Here is a 6,000-nt window from a genome sequence, read left to right on the forward strand (position 1 = left end):
CATTCAGGTTGTATTACAATAGGCATCTTTAGCTTGTGCATTTTCAAGTAGGAATACTTTTCATTGCTACAAAAATATAATATGTCTCCCATTCTTAATAAAACATTCCTTCTTGCATTTTCCTACTTTGGATTGGAAAATAGATATTAGATATTCTACCATCTTCAGCTCTACTCTAAGAAACAATAGCATGAGGCTGAGGACAAATGGCAATCATTGTTTTTGACAGGACAAGAAGGAGCATGTGGGAAAGCCAACTCCCACTTGGACACCAAAGCATATGTGATGCCCAAAGAGAATGTCACGTGCCTCCCAGCGTGGAAATGTGGACCCAACAGAGACTTACTCTCAAGAGGGTCCAGAAATTTAAATGTTTATGTGAACCCTTAAAAGTTTTTAATGTTGGCAAACAAATTCAAAAATGAAAATAAACTTCTGGACCAATGCTATGCAAAGCAAAGGTTACCAGGGGGCTGCATCTGGGCATCTTAAGAGTTGCGGGTTCCCAGTTTGTGAACTTCACTAGAGAATAGGTATTTGACTGTTTGGGCCTTTTAAAAATTTTTTTAATGAAACAGGAGTTTCCATTGTCTTTAAATAGCTGCCATGACTATTTTTAATAGTTGTTCTTTATTTTCTCCACTAGTAGCCCTGTGCACGAATCAGTGTGCCAGTAGCTCGCCAGTAGCTTGCTGCCACCCTCCAGTAGCTCTTTGCCCCCTGCCCCGCATTTTTGTAGCTCCATCCCTTATAGCTTACTGCCCGGCTGCCTCCTGTAACTCTAGGCCACCACTGCTAGCTCGCCACCCCACCCTCCTGCTGATCCATGATCTGGTCTTCATGGCGTTATGACCATTTGCATATTACATCTTTATTATATAGGATATTTATTTTTGTCTTAAAAATATGTGGGGTGTGCAAGAGGCAGTTGATCGATTATTCTCTCTCATTGATGTTTTTTAACTCTTCCACTCTGTAAAAAAAGCAATAAAATATATTTTAAAAAATATATGTGTACATGAATCTTGAATCCTCAAATGTCAAACAAACAGACAAAACAACATGATGTATCTCTCTGTGCCCTTCTACCTGGACTAAATTTAGAAGGGCATATTTTAGAAAGCAATTCACACATTTCACCTAGCAAGCACCCCAAAATGATGACTAGAAAATAATTCTTCTGGAAGTAATAGCTTAGAATGCTCAAGGAGAACACTTGTTCTGTAAGCTACAGGATGAGCTGAGCTGTTGTCACAAGAGCAGGAACATAACTGTGGAAGCTCCAGCCTCCAGATTGTGATGGTACATGATGACTTCCATGGCAGGTGCAAAACAGTATGGGCTCTTGCCAGCCCACAGTAGGAACCTCAACTCCAGTTCCATAAACCTAATTACCTGAAGCACAGTCAGCAGTCTGAAATTGATTTCTTTTCACCTTCACATTATATTCTTGGCATGATAAAGTGAATAAGTATTTGTTAATTATTTACTTTCCAGTGTTGAGCTCTGTATTGTCTAAGGTCAAATGTGGTCATTGAGGGAACAAATTTACCTTCACACTATAAATCATATAATTCCATTGAATGAAATTAGGAATATTAGAAGGATATTGATGATCATGTCCAATGCCCTTGTTATTAAGTTTAAGAAATTAAAACCTAGAGAAGTCATATGTCTTTCAGTAAAAAATCTGATAGTAAATATTTAAGCCACACAGGTTATTGATCTCTGTTACCTTTGTTGCTAGACCCATCCTTAAAGAATGACTAAAGAAAGTTCTTAAAAAAAAAAAAAAAAGGTGAAAGAATTTTTAAGCATCAGAAAGGAAGTAAGAGCAGAATTATGGGTAAATACAAAAGAATATTCTTTTCTTCATATATTTGTAATAATTATACAGGTATAATTAACATCTAATAAAGTAGACTTCTAAACAAAATTATTAGATAAAAGGAAATTACATAATGATAAAAGGATCAATCCCCAGGGAAGAAATAAAGATGTTAAATATGTACACATCAAATCACAGAGCCTCAAAATGCAAGAGCAAAAGCTGATAGTAATGAAAGAAGAAAGACAAATCCACAATTAAAGTTGGAAACTTTAAACCCTACTCCCCTCCTACCTGCCCACAGCAACTGATAAAACTAGCAGATAGAAAATCAGCAAAAAAGTAGATCTGGACAAAACAACCAACTGAGAGGGTCTAATTTAGAATACACTACCCAATAACAGTAGAATACACTTTGTTCAAGTACCCATGGAACAATCACTAAGATAGATCATACTCTGGCAATAAAACAAAACCTCAACACATTTAAAAGAATCTATAGAGTATGGTCTTTGACCATAAAGGCATTAAACTGAAATAATTCAATAAGAGGCAACAGGAAAAGTAACTTAAGCCCACAATACTAAGTAATTCATATGACAAGGAGAAGTTTTCAAAGAAAAAAAAAACAGATCTGAAAGAAAAGGAAGTACGATGTATAAAAATATGTGAGATGCTGCCAAAGCAGTGCTGAAAGGAAAATTTATAGCATTAAATGCTTACATTTGAAATGAGACAAGGTCTCAGTTGGTCTGAAGGTTGTGGGTTATTGTTAAGCTGATTAACATTGAGATGAGACAAGGTCTCAAATCAATTGCCTAAGTTTCAACCTCAATAGAAATGGAAGAACAAAGTAAACCAAAACAAGACAAGGAAGGAAATAAAGAACATAAATCAATGGCAATGAAAATAGGAGTAACAATAAAATAAGAATCTTGCTCTGCTAAATAAAATTGATAAACCTCTAGCAAAACTTCAGTTTTAAAAAGAGGATTCACGCTTCTCTGAACGATGAGTCCATAAACCCTCCTTTGGATAAAGTACCCTTTCCAGAATATTTCTTTTCTTACAGTTGCAGTGTTAATAACTTCCAGAAGAAATGGAATACCAGACAGGATTTGAATCCAAATCTTGTGTTTGTTCAGAATTGTGCCCCAAAGAGTATAACTGGAGAGAGGGGAAAAACACACACACACACACACACACACACACACACACACACACAAGAAAGGCAAATATAGAGAGCAAATACATGAGCAAGACAGATAGTGATGTACAGAGGATTGCAAATCATGATGTCACATGACCTGGATAGCTGCAGAGAATTAAGGGAGAGGATCCTTTCGATCCAATGTTCCAAAATGGTAAGAAGCTGGATGTGCAGAAGGAAGAGAAGGACCAGGGAGGCTGGAGCACACTGAGGAGAGTAGTACAATGTGAGGTCAGTGAGAGAGTCCACAGCACGTGGGTTTACTAAGCCAGAACCAAGGGTTTGGGAATACGATTCATCTTGGTCCTCCATTCTCTCCACCCTCACATTGTATCATCTAGAGTTAGTGCATTGCATTGCACATGGCAGATTTAAAAAAAAAAAAAAAATGTTTACTAGATATAATTTAAGCCAGACCTAGAATGCAGGCTTATTTTTTCTATGTTTTTTTCCCACAATATTGCAGAGTGCCTCTGCTTCTACAAAAGCACACAAATAAATGAAACCCTCAGGCATCTGCTCTTGGGATCTTTCCAGGACAATTTTTTGGTTACACTGAATAACTCATTCCCCTAAGCAGTTTGGCATTTCATTTATAGTATTCATGGATTCAATGAGCTATTTAGTATGTAATTTGACACTAGACCATGATAAACAAAAAATAAATCTGGGTCTAAGGGGACTACAGCAATTCATCCGATTCAATATCACTGATTGAATATAAGAAAACCGCCCCCCTCCAGTCCAGTCTAAACATGTAAATGATAGTTGCATCTAAACATATTTTATAAACACAGAGTCGACTATGAAAACTAGAAATGAAAATCTCATCTATCAGTATGGTGAGGTTTTCCTAAATAGCATATAGAAATCATAGCAGTGAGTGGGAAAGAAGGGGTGAAGCTGGGTAGCCTGGGGGTGTCAGGGGAAACGGACAGGACCACACCCAAACTGAACTCACATGGCTGACTAATAGTAAGAGATGTATACGTGGGGCTCCTAGAATTATTCTAAGTTTAAAAAGCCAGTCTTTAAAAGGTAACTGCTTTCCATCCCATTTCTGAAATGACAGAATTTTAGGTGTGGGCCAGCCTGTGCTGCATGTCTGAGGCCTGACCATTCACAGCCAGGAGAACAGACAGCCCTTGACTGAAAGAGGAGTCACTCTCCTCTACTTAACGGAAACCGAGAGCCGAGAAGCATGTCCTTTACCCTAAGAGTCCTGAGGTTGTATTAGAATCTTAGGGTTGTTACAACAAATTACCGCAAACAGGGACTTACAACAGAAATGTGTGGTCTCAGTTCTCAAGGCCAGAAGTTCGAAATCAAGGGGTCATATGCTCTCTGACACTTCTAGGAAACCCTTCATTGCTCCTGGTGGGTGGCCAGCGATCCTTGGCATTCCCCATCTTGCAGCTGCATTGCTCCAGTCCCTGCCTCCATCTTCACCAGGTTTCCCTCCCTTATCTCTTTTCCTCTTGGGGTACCAGTCGTACCAGATCAAGGGCCTGTCCTTATTTTCACTTAACTAGTTTCATCTGCAGTGACACTATTTCCAAATAAGTTCATTTTCTGAGGTCCTGGGGGTTAGGACTTAAACGTATTTTCCACACAATAAATTGCCCTATCAGCAAAATTATTCAAGGGTGAGGGTAGAATGAAGAGATTTTCAGCCCTAGGCAGTTTGGCTCAGTGGATAGTGTCGGCCTAGAGACTGAAGAGTCCTCTGTTCAATTCCAATCAAGGGCACATGCCTGGGTTGTGGGCTCATTCCCCAGTAAGGGGACATGCAAGGAGGCAGCTGATCAATGATTCTCTCATCATTGATGTTTCTATCTCTCCCTTTCCCTTCCTCTCTGAAATCAATAAAAATATTTTTTTAAAGATATTTTCAGGCATTTACAACCTGTGACAGCAATGTATACAGAGCTGCATCCCCACTGGTTACTGCTAGAACATCTTTTTCCACACATTCATGCATTCTTAAGATACAGGTTTATTGAATTTTAAATGTTACATAAATGTTATAGTGCGGGAACCCTGCTACTCCTTTCTGTTTTTCACTGACTATGTTTTTTTAGTTTATTTATATTAGAAAGCTGATTCACTTTTATTGTTCTTTTAAAAATATGTTTTTATTGATTTTAGAGAGAGAGAAAGGGCAAGGGATAGAGAGACAGAAGCATCAATGAGAGAGGATCATTGATTGGCTGCCTCCTGTGGTATTTTATTGCAGAGATATAAGCTATCTTATAAAAATTTTCTCTTGTGGATGAATGTATGCCATTCTCTCTTTGCCTTTCAAGAGTGAAAATGTTTCTCTATTGGCCTCTTAAGAGCTATGCAGCCTTTCTCTGCTGTCTGTGTGTCAACAGGAGCCTCACACCGAGAGGCTGACTGCCTCACCTGAAGTCTTGCTCAGACCTAGAGTTGGGCTTCATCAAAGCGGTACACCAATGGGAGAGGAGCTGGCAGCAGGGAAAGAAAGTGGTGCTCTTTGCTGGTGTGCATTTTTGGTCCTGGCTGGATTTCTCTACCAACCTGACCTCATGACTTAGCGCTCCAGATTCTGCTAACACTGCTTCGTACTCTTATGCCTTCAGGTCTAGAGATGATAACGAATTTTAGCTCTTGATACTTCCTGGGTGCTTTGCTAACTTTTACAATCCCCAAACCTCCTAGTTTCATTGTAAATTATTTTTTTAAATTCTTCAATTTATCATTTGAATATGTTGTCAATTTTTTGCCATAATTTTAACTGATATAATAATTGATTCCAGAAGTGGCCCTAAAGACACAGTTCATCAAATTGGGTTATGGGATTGGGTCAGCCCTAGATTTGAAGAATGCCAGAATAAACTTTTTGCCAGAGGAAAATGAGACCCATGTAATCAGAGGCAAGTAATAACTGATACCTTTCTAAAACAAACCTGCCTCTGGCATATGATATACATCTACTGCC

This window comes from Pipistrellus hanaki (genome assembly GCF_964339955.1).
Source record: "Pipistrellus hanaki genome assembly, chromosome: 7".
Taxonomy (NCBI): domain Eukaryota; kingdom Metazoa; phylum Chordata; class Mammalia; order Chiroptera; family Vespertilionidae; genus Pipistrellus; species Pipistrellus hanaki.